The sequence below is a fragment of the Euprymna scolopes genome, chromosome 21 (assembly GCF_053919585.1).
Source record: "Euprymna scolopes isolate OS-2025 chromosome 21, ASM5391958v1, whole genome shotgun sequence".
Lineage (NCBI taxonomy): Eukaryota > Metazoa > Mollusca > Cephalopoda > Sepiida > Sepiolidae > Euprymna > Euprymna scolopes.
Genome location: NC_136502.1, coordinates 24,664,142 through 24,676,340, shown reverse-complemented (window position 1 = coordinate 24,676,340; position 12,199 = coordinate 24,664,142). Strand labels below are relative to the sequence as shown.

The window sequence follows — 12,199 nt, the reverse complement described above, 5'->3', positions numbered from 1 at the left end:
GTTTGTCTATCTAGTCACTATAGAAAGTAAATGCTTGAAGTTAAAAGCTTTAATAGGATTCTGAAAACAAAAAAAAAAGAAACTTTAAAGTTTGCCACCAGGCAAAAAAAAAAACAAAAAAAAAACAAAAAAACTATTTGAATAAATTTTAATTTATATATATAATCTCTCTCTCAAATCATTATTGAATTATGGGTCAATGAGAAGCGAGTTCATAACAATTGAAATGAATTCATCTGATACTATTGGATTTTTAGTAGTCGCATATTACATGAGAGTTTCGGGTTATTTATTATTGGTGTTTATAAACCAGGCAGATTTTATGTGTTGCAAAGATATTATCATACTGTGATTTACTTGATATGTTTCAATAATTAATACAAAGTAAATGATACATCAGGTTATTTGACTGAAGTCTTAAAAGCTTATACCTTAGTTTTCAATGGCAGATAGGTGAGACTCATTATCTCTAAGTTATTGAGGATAATAATTTCTCAACATCAAAACAAGGAAAGGTAGAAGCTCTAGACATTAGAATTAAACTCAACTGACTGGAAAATTGAATATTCATTGTAAAGAAAAAAAAAAAGCTACAAAAAAGCTTGACAAAATCTTGATAGATTATTTATCTGGTTTTATTTGGTTTATCTGTTTTACAGTGTGCCAATACTTTCCCAGGTTATTTAATGCTGAAATACAAAACTGATTGTAAACGATTCATTGAATAGTTATTGAAAATAGTTATTTTCTTTAAAAAGCCTAGACAATAGGATACATGATGGATTGGGTTGGTTTGTCAATTTTATGGCATATCAATCCTTTTTGGGTGATTTAATGTTTTAATACAATACCTATTGTAAACAATTCATTAAATAGTTATTAAAAAGGAAAAAACTAAATAATTTGATAGATGAGAGCTTAGTTCGTTCGTTTTACAGCATATCAACCTTTTTTTAAAAAAGTTATTTTGATATTGAAACAATACCTATTATAAATAATTAATTCAATAATCACTGAACAAAAAAAAAATAGGTTCATTTCTTTGGTTTGTATGTTTAATGTTATATCAGTACTTTTGAAGTTATTAAATTTCCAAAAACAATAACCATTTATTCAACATACATGGTATTCCTTAGAGTCTCTCTGTCTTTTTTAATAACTGTTGTAAATTATTTTGCATTATTGCAGTAGCCATTTACCATTAATTTCTTGCTGACAATTATCGTTGGATTTATCTGGAATTTGAGTGAGCCTGTGCAAGATGCCACGACTCTCTGCACTATTCTAATGGAAGTCTGGTTGGTGTCAATCTCTCTCTGGTCTTTCCATCCTCCTTGACCCTCCATGACCATTTTGTGCGGTACAATCTCAGACTGGTGTCACCACATGTCTGTATGTGTTTTTTTTAGGAAGAAGGGGGTGACCACATAACCAGTGAATGCCAAGCAACCACACATAAGTTGAAATAGAAATAACCCCCAACTCAAATAGAGAAAAACAACTACACAAACCCATAATATGACTCACCCACCCGTAATTAGTGGCACCAACCTTGATTGATTTGTCTGTTTTACAGCATATTAATATATTTGGATTATCTAATTTCCAAACACAATAAACAATTCATTAAACATAAGTTGCTTTGTTTTTAATCAATAGTTGGGAAAAATTGGAAGATAGAAATACGTTAAGGAAAATATCATATCAATTCATTACAGGTGATAAAATATTCAGTTTTAATTCAAGTAATAAAAAATAGATTTTATTATTGCTAGATTATCTGAATAAGATTTTTAAAAAACCACTAAGTTAAAATACGAGGGGCGTGCAATAAGTAATGCCCGTGACCCACTTCCCATAGCAGTAGAGCAACGAAATTTGGCACAGTTATTAGTCTTTCTCTACATAGAAACCACCCAGAGTTATGCATTTCTCCCACCGTTTGATGCAGCTCTGGAGACCGTTTTTGTAGAACACCCCAGGTTGGTCCTCTAACCACGATGTGACTTCAGAAATCAAGGCTGCATCATCTGGGAAACGCTTTCCTTTCAAAAACAACTTCATGGCTGGGAAGAGGTGAAATTAAGAGGGTGCAAGGTCAGGAGAGTAAGGAGGATGGGGGAGGATTTCATAACCACATGCCCGTGCTTCTGATCTGGCGACATGCGAGTTGTGGACTGGAGCGTTATTCTGCAGGAGGAGGGTACTTTTGCTGATCTTGCCCTGCCTCTTGATTTTGATAGCTTCCCTTAATTTCCTCAAAAGTGAAGCATAATAGGCTCCTGTAATTGTGATACCCTTTGCCAGGAAATCTGTCATCACTACTTGGTCCTGGTTCCAGAAGACTGTGAGCATGACTTTGCCAGCGGAGGGCTGCACCCTTGCCTTCTTTGGAGGTGGTGAGTCCAAGTACTTCCACTGCATTGACTGGGCTTTGGTCTCTGGATCATAGTGGTGGACCCAGGTTTCATCCTGTGTAATCAGTCTTTTGAAAAACTTTGACTCATCTTCTTGGCACATCTCCAAATTCATCCTCGAGCACTCAAATGGCAGCCTCAACTTGACGGACAGATGCCTCATCAATGGCAGAAGGGGGGGGTGACCAGATCTGGGAGCTGTTTCCACAGACTTCCGGCCATGTTTGAATTCACGATACCAGCGTTTTACAAGGTCATATGATGAGGCATTATCACCATAAGTTTCTTTCATTTCATCAAAACTCTCCTGTTGTGTGCGTCCTTTCAAATACAAAAACCGGATCACTGCTGGACATTCAACAGGCTCCATTTCACACCTGACTCAGTTCAAACACCTGTAAAACAGAAACCACAATTAGTTCAGAGCTGTAATTTTCCACATAACCCGTAGAAATATAAATCATTGCAGATGCAAAATTTCAGCTAGATCAGACAACTGGAAGTGAGTCAGGGGCATTACTTATTGCACGCCCCTCATACTTTCTTTTTTTTTTCAAAATTAAAGAATGTTTGTAGGTTTTAAAAACATTTTTATGAAAAATCTGTGGGTAGAATATCTAATGAAATATACAATGGTACCAAAAAGAAAGTCTGCACTTTTCATTTTTTCCAAAAACACAAATTTAAGCTAAATTGAATATAACTGTTTAAACAAACTATATCTCATTTGATTCGCCTTTTATTCCTCTATAATTTTACCTGTTCGTATTTGACTATTGGGACTAATAACGCCCCACACCAAAACTGAACCTCCACCACCTTGCAGCGTTGAAACTGTGCACCTAGGATTAAATTCTTTGTCCTTCCTTCGGCGGACATACTACCTACCATTACTGCCTAGTCTATTGAATTTGTTTTGTCGCTAAAAATCAGTTCTGACCAATATGAAAAATCATGATCTTCATTGCATCTGACGAAGTTCAGATGGCGCTTTCTGTTCTTTACAGAAATCATTGACGTGCGTCTTGCAACACAGCCTCACAAATTAAATTCCTTCAATCTGTTCTTAACTGTAGAAAGAGAGAACTTTTTAACAAGATTACACTGTTGTTGGATTTGGGGAGTCGTTTTAAATCTGTTTCTGAGGATGGAAATCTTCCCTGTAAGAAGTAACTCTAGAACAACCAGATTTAGAAGCATCATGGACATTGCCAGTGTTTTGGTGCTTTTGCAAAATCATTCGTACCGTTTTCTCATCACATTTCAATGTGCGGCCAATTTCTCAATTGGATAAGCCAGAAAGATGGAGATTAATGAGCCCTTGACGATCACTAAGAGAAAGTCGAGGCATATGGACTAAATGTTACATTGTATAACCTGGAACAACAACAACTGCGATTAGAGATGCTTTGTTGCCTAAAAGGTGGATATTTTAAGCTGGTTTTAAGCTCATTTGTTGATGCGGAGTTTCTTTTTGTGTTCTTGATTTGAAGTTAATTTTTAAAATTGACATGAACACTAGTATACTTCAATTAAAAGTCAAATATCAACAAGTAAAATTATAGAGGATTAAAAGGCAAATCAAATGAGGTTTGTTTAAACAGTTAAATTCAATTTAGCTTAAATTTGCGGTTTTTGAAAAAATGACAAGTGCGCACTTTCTTTTTGGTGCCACTGTATCTGAGAGAAATGAGTATTTAAAATCAAAATAGATTTGAGTTTTACTATTATTAGTTTATAAAAAGTCTATAAAATTATAAAATATAGAGAATATAAAAGTGACACAAAATAAAAAAATGAGGCAACTCCAGCTTCAACTTTATAGCTACAGCATCAACATGCTGCAGTGCATCAGACTGGATGCAGAACGCTATTGTCTCATTAGACAGAGGTGTACCAATCTGGTATTATCCAAACAACTAAGGCAGATAATGTTTTAATGTTAAAGTTTCACAGCAGTGATTTGTTAGTTTTTTTAGACACAAATTTGATAGCGTAATTTTTTCATGATTTGTCTTTATTTTTTAATCAGGTGTACGTTTATATATATATATATATATATATATATATATATATATATATATATATATATATATATATATATATATATATGCTTTACAGAAAGGAGCACATACTTGGGACATGCTCCTTTTGCTGCACTCAAGAAGTGGGAAGACAAATAAATAGGTACTCATTTGAAAATAATGTTGAAACTGTGTTGAATGTTTACATTGGTGACTCAAATGAAGAGTCTACATGGAGGTGCATCCTGAGTCTTGACAGTACTACAGATGTACAAAATATCTGCCAAAATTATCATTTTTATTGAGAAAATAATAGAAATATGGAGACTTAAAGTGGCAACTGGAGAACAACGGACAGAGATAAGAACATAAAAAAATATTTTTCAGGGAGACTCTCCATCACTACTACTTTTTATCATAGCCATGATGCCACTCAACAACATACTCAGTAGACACAATGCCGGATACAAATTTACTGAGTTTACTGACACAAAAAAAAAAGTAGATCACTTCATGTACATAGACGACCTGAAACTATTTGCTAAAAAAAAAGAAAAAAAAAAAAGAACCAGAAAATCTAATAAATATAACCAGAATCTTTAGTTGAATGTAATTCAGATTAAAAAAGCATACAATATTAGAACGGAAACTTTGAAATAGTGAAAGACATAGAACTGTCCGACCGAGAAGTGATGTAGGTTCTTTGTGAATACCTAAAAATATTTGAGAGTTTTAGAAAAAGGACGCCATCCAATCAACATAAATAAAATATAATATTATTAGAACATAAAAACAAGAAATCTTGTAGAAATCAAATTATAGAAACATAATAAAAGGAATCTGGACTCTTTCTTAGGCAGGATCCAAAAAAAAGTCTAAAATATAATTGGCCTTGCACTATCGGCTATACTTCAACCTGCCCCATCACTGCATTCTTGTACCTGTTTTAAAAGTACTTCAATGGAATGTGCTCTGATGAATTCATGACTAACCTGACAAATAACAAAATTTCACTCGTTCACTGTGGAGATCTGTAGATACCAGAAAGCCTTCTATTCTAATAGTTTTTTCCCTTGGACTACTAAACTTTAGATTTCCTTCCTGTTTCCTGCTTCCTTGGCTGTAGAAGTTTAAATGTAATTTGAACAAACATCTTGCTGCTCAACTCTCCACAATCACCTGTTAAACAGAATCCCAAATAGTATCCTCTTACGTTCCAAGTGGCAATATGCTTTGTTTGGGGGTGAAAAAAAAGTAAAACAAACAAACAAAAAAAGAACTCAGGCACCTGAACTAAAAAACTAGGAAATAAATGATCATGCACTGCACCTGATACTGACCGAAATTTTTTATAAAAAGAAGAGAAGCGAGGAAGAAAACTGGTAAGTATAGAAGACTGTGTGTATGTACAAAAATGGACAACCAAAAATACAGAAAAGTGGATTATTGTTACAAAAAACAACAAAAATTGGAAATATAAAAGTGAGAAAAACAAAATGGAAAGAGAAACAGCAACATGGATGATTTATAAGATTGAAAAAAGATGACAACACATTAAGATGGTTATGAAAATGAAAAGAAAAGAAAAACAGAATTGCTATTGACAGTCAACATAATCAGAATAAACTATATTAAAACAAACATAGAATAAACTCAGTAAAACAGTAAATGTAGACCCTGTGGACAAAGAGACGAAACAATAAGCTATATTATAAGTGAATGCAGTAAGTTAGCCCAAAAGAAATACAAAAAAAAACAACATGACTGGGCTAGGAAAGTGATCCGCTGGAAATTATGCACTTTCAACATCCCCCCCACCAAAAAAAAGGTACAAGCTTACACCACAGAAATTATTGGGAAATAAAATGCTTAAAATCCTATGGAAATACAAATGTATGAACTCATCCAAATAAAACGATTGGACGTGATAATAGTCAATAAGAGGAAAAACACATCTGAAATAGTTAATTTTATCATCTCAGCAGTTCACAGGGTGAAAACTAAGGAAGCTAAAAAGCTAAGAAAATACACAAAGTATGCCAGAGAACTGAAGAAAATCTCTGTAATTCCAGAAATAGTAGCAGCACTAGGCACATTCTGAAAAACCGTCTTTTTTAGACTAGAGAAAATTTAAATCATAGCACAACACTTATGAAAATAGTTGAAATATTAAAAAAAAAAAAAACTTTGAGTGCAGAAACCAACTTGCAGAACCAGATAATGATGACCAATCACAGATAAACTGAAATAATATAAACACAGCTAGAAAAACAGACAGCGCATTACATAAAACTAAGGAAACTGAAACTATCAGAGTAGATTTAAAAAATCAAATAATATGCCCCCCCCCCACCCTAAAAAGAAAAGCCTGATGGGCTCGGCATTTGTTAATACCATAAAAAACGGTTATGAATAGTCAAGGAGAATAGGAAGACTGAAGAGAGAGAGAGAGAGAGAGAGAGAGAGAGAGAGAGAGAGAGCACACTGTAGGCCTCCATTAGAAGGGTACAGAAAATCCTGGAATACTGGAGAGGCTTATTGCCACTTGAATTCCAGAAAAACTGAAGTTCATTATTGATAAGAAATTAATGGTAGATGGCTTTTACAAACACAGATTGTCTGCAATAATTAGCAAAAAAGGAGGCGAAAAGCTCTGGAATTCTTAGGAAACTTGTTGTCACTCAGACACTTGTTATTGTCAGTGAGCAATCATTCATAAAAACACATGTGAAAACTCATAATCATTATATGAGGATAACAACGATACTGAAAACAATAATCGATCTACAATAACAAAACAGTACGATGACTTCTCAGTGCCACGAATAATAATCACTGCTTTTATGAGTTGAATTCAGGATTATTCGCCCACAGATCAATAAACAAGATAAACATTTCTTTATGAAGTAATACTGTAGAATTTAAACAAAAATACAACAAAATAACAACATAAACAAATCTGATTATGAATTTAAACACACATTCTATAACAATGCTAATCGTAATTTTCACACTAAAATTTAATCTTATCAACATTAGCCATAATAAAAAATAATGTAAGCAATAAATAACTAATTTTATTATATTATATATGTACATATATAGTATAATAATAATAATAATAATAATATATATATATATATATATATATATATATATATATATATATATATATATATATATATATATAGCTCTAGAGAGATTTCTGCTTATGTTTACACACATCTACAGAATGTAGGCGAATATATAATTATTTCTACAGCAAGACAACGTCACAGCTCACAAGAGCCATGACAGTAAACAAACCGGGTAAAACTCGAGTTTATTTCGGTTAGTTGGCTGTCATGGCTCTTGTGAGCTTGCGACATTGTCTGGCCATGCAAATAATTATATATATATATATATATATATATATATATATATGTGTGTGTGTGTGTGTGTGTGTGTGTGTGTGTGTGTGTGTGTATAAAGCAATCTTAAAAGCCTGCAGTATAAAAGTTTAGCATCAAAACATTGCCTGCCTAAGATAATATCTAGACAATATCAGACTGACTAAAATTCATTATCAACAGCAATTATAGCAGCAAGGATAATGCACTGATAAATAAAAAATATGTTGAATTATTTAAGGAAGCATTTTCTAAATGACAACATTTTGTATAAGTTGATCTTTTTTTTTTTCCTAACAGAGTAATATACATTTGGAAGAAAATGTCGAATCAAAAAAAAAAAAAAAAAAGTTGTAACATAAATTATTTTCATAATAAATTAGAGTCATTCTGAAATAATCTTTACAGAGATATTTTGCGGGTCTATGTGATGAAATATTTTAAGAGAATTTGATGCATATATTTGTATTATATATTCTGCGATTTTTTTTTTTTTTGTTTTTCGTTTTTGTTTTTGCTTGTATGTTTACATGAGCTTATTAATAAAGACAAAAGGGGCATAAAAAAATAAATAGACAAACTAGTAAGCCTGTGCTGTAAAAGTTTAACATTTAAGAATTGCCCATCTTAGATACGTAAAGGTAAATAATACAATAGTCAGTACTATAGCAAGCATTTGTTTTTTGTTTTCTTCACTCATTTTCACTCCAGACAATGTATATTTCCATTTGGAACGTAAGGGGCTACTATTTGGGGTTGTCTCTAACAGGGGACTGTGGGGAGTTGAGTAATGAGATGTCTATTCAGATTACATTTAAACTTCTTTAGGTTAGTACAGTCAAGGAAGCAAGAAACAAAAAGGGAATAATAACACCAGTGATGACCAATGGTTGCTACTAACGAGAAATCAATAGTAAACGGCTGTTGTGATAATGCAAATTAATTTGCAAATGATATCAAAAGAGGTGGAGAGTACTAGAAATTGTTGTCACTCAGTCTCCAGGGAACACCACAAGTTGTTCTCAAAGAGTATTTTTTATGATGGCCTGTGATCGAAAGAGGTGGTGAGTACTGGAAATCTGGGGAGACTTGTTGTCACTCAGACTCCAGGGAACACCACAAGTTGTTCTCAAAGAGAAATCTTTGATGATATGTGACTCCTCCTAGTGAATAAACAATAATAATGTATAAGCTATAAATGTGAATCTACCGCAGACAGTTTTAAATGGAAAAAGAAAAAAAAGCATATAGAAAGAACAAACATCACACGGGCCAACAAACTGACAGAAATCCATTAAATAGCCCCCACCCCTTCCCCTTCTTCACAGAAATAATTTTTTTTTAGTCATACACACATGCATGTAATATATACATCAGCTTCGGCTGGTACCACATAAAACTGTCATGAAGGGTCAAGGAGGATGAAAGAAAACTGAGGAGGGAGAGCACCAATCGGACCTTCGCTAAAAGGGTGCAGAGAGAAGTGTAATCTTGGGGAGGCTTATTACCACTCAAATTTCCAAGAAGGCCAACGGTCGTTGATAGCGAGAAATTAATGATAAATGACTGTTGCAATAAGGCAAAGTGATTTGCATGTGTTATCGAAAGTGATGGAAAGTGCTGGAAATCTGGGAAGACTTGTTGTCGCTCAGACTCCATGCAACACCAGCTGTTATTGCTAGTAAACAATCACTGATAATGACTTGTATGAAAATTTCCAGTAAGTAAACAACAATAGTAACAATAACAACAACAACAACAACAATAAGAAGAATTAGTAATAATAATAATAACAACAATAATAATAATAAATAATAATAATAAGTAATAATAATAATTAATAATAATAATAATATCAATAATAATAATAATAATAATAAAATAATTAATAATAATAATAATAATAAATAATATAATAATAATAATAATAATAATAATAATAATAATAATTGGAATCAAAGGGAAGATTAACACCATAGGAAGCATAGAAAAATCACTGTGCAAGGAGACTAACCCACATAGTCCAATGATACCAACCAAACTCAGGTAAGTTGAAACAGAATAGCATTTAGGCATTAAATAGATTGGTACCACAGAAATATTTGGCAATGGTCTAAAAGCATGGAAAGATACAGGAGGTAAAGCATCAATCAGACATCTGTAAAGGGTATGAACAGCACTGGAAACCTGGGGTGGGGGCTTATTAGCACTCAAATTCCAAAGAGAGTCGCTGGTAAACGGCTGCTGCGAGAAGCAGAGAATACTAGAAATCCTGGAAGACTTGCTGTTAGTTAATACTACTTGTTTTTATCTGTGGGTGATCATCAGTAATACAGTTAAGAAATAATAATAATAATAATAATAATAATAATAATAATAATAATAATAATAATAATAATAATAATAATAATAATAATAATAATAATAATAATAATAAAAGATGATTAATGTGCCCCTAAATACATAATACTAACATTATTAAGAACAAGTAGTTTGATGATGATGATGATGATGATGATGATGATGATGATGATGATGATGATCATCATCATCATCATCATCATCATGAAAGATAATGATAGCAATATCATCACCATCAAAGAAAAACAAAAAGAAAAGAAAAGAAAAAACGAATATAAAGAAGAAGAGGAAGAAGAAAAGAAAGAAAAAGCAAAAGAAGTAGAAGACGCAAAGGAAAAGAAAATATTGAACATAATAAGATGAAAAATAATAAACTATTGGTGATAAAAAAAGATTGGTATCAATATCATTAATAATAACAATAATAATAATAATAATAATAATAATAATAATAATAATAATAATAATAATAATAATAATAATAATAATATGGAGAAGAAGAAGAAGAAGTAAAAGAAGAAAATATAAACCTATCTCTATAAAAACAATGAAATAAAAATAATAAACTAAATAATTATAATGAAGATTATTATAGGTAAAAAAAAAACAACTGAAATAACAAACGCACTAGTAATCAACATTATCCTGTTTGTTGAGGGCAAGATAAAGTGTTTGCTTATGTGTTTGCAGGTGTAAGTAAACAAGAAAAAGAAAAAAGAAATATATAGAAGAAACTGTCAATGCCAACTCACTTGTGCCAGTGTGTATAATCCCCACTGTCATGAGATGAGAGTATAATACATCGAAAGAAGAGGCTTCAACGGGCACCACTGAATGTTATTTTGTATGACAACAAGGTGTTTATTTTGGGTGGTTCATAGGAGAGTCGAGCCAGCAGTCCTATCATTGTATGAGCCACGCGGGCTTCTCTACATGTGTGTAAGTGCTGCTAAAAGTGTGCGTGTGCGTGTGTGTGTGTGCATGGTGAACTCTGCATGTGCATATGCTTCGGCGCGTGTTTTGTATTTATATATCTTATTAACAAACTATAGGTGCATATATTTATCTGACTGTTCATCTCTCTCTCTCTCTCTCTCTCTCTCTCTCTCTATATATATATATATATATATATATATATATATATATATATAAATATATATATACACATATACCTACCTATCTATCTATCTATCTATCTATCTATCTATCTATCTATCTACACACACACACACACACACACACACACACACACACACATATATTCAGAATAATGGAAATATATTTATTAAACTGTATTCTTTGTTTGGAAACAATAAAAAAAATCTATATTTAAAAATTAACCTTTTCAAATCATAAAATTAACCTTTTCAAATCATAAAATTTAAATACCTAAATTATGATATATATATATATATATATATATATATATATATATATATATATATATATATATATAAATGTATATTATTTGTAGTTCGTGTATCTAAGTTTTATGCATCTATTTTCAGTACTTACTTCAAAAGTGCTCAATGAGTAGAGCAGAATAGTAAAGCTAAAGACTGACAAATCCCCACGAGAATGAAACAGAAAATTCTGTGTAGTTTAATTACCATACATATATAGTTGAAGGGGGTTAATGTATTGAAAGATTCTTTAAACGTGGACCTATCAAGATAAATGAAATACCAAGGTATAAAGAGCATATAAAACCTTCCCCAATTGATGTTTTTTTCTTATTACATCGGCAAATAAATCTATATATACCAATATATGGCTGTGTATTGTCTACAATACTTATTATATATATAACAAAATGAAAATGAACTTAGTTTAACAATTTGCTACAGTTTCACAGCGTTACTGATTATCAGAAGAGCATTCAACTGGTGTCAATTGATACTTATTAACTTGATTTATACTTGTTAGATACCATTTGGATGATTAGTGATAGCATGAAACTGCAATAAAGTGTTAAGCGAAGTACATTTTATTATCATGTATTATTGAT

At 31.9% G+C, this 12,199-nt stretch overlaps 1 protein-coding gene across 2 annotated transcripts in view; it reads right to left on the bottom strand.

The window, feature by feature from the left end:
- LOC145242059 (protocadherin gamma-A4-like) overlaps positions 1–12,199 on the bottom strand; it is a 113,201-nt gene that overhangs the window by 35,077 nt on the left and 65,925 nt on the right. The window contains exon 1 of one of the 2 annotated variants that reach the window (XM_080104956.1): positions 10,944–11,213. The exons of the other annotated variant lie outside the window; for it this stretch is intronic. The gene's annotated coding sequence lies outside the window, so the exon portion shown is untranslated. Of the gene's footprint in view, positions 1–10,943; positions 11,214–12,199 lie in introns of those variants that run through there. 2 annotated transcript variants of the gene reach the window in all.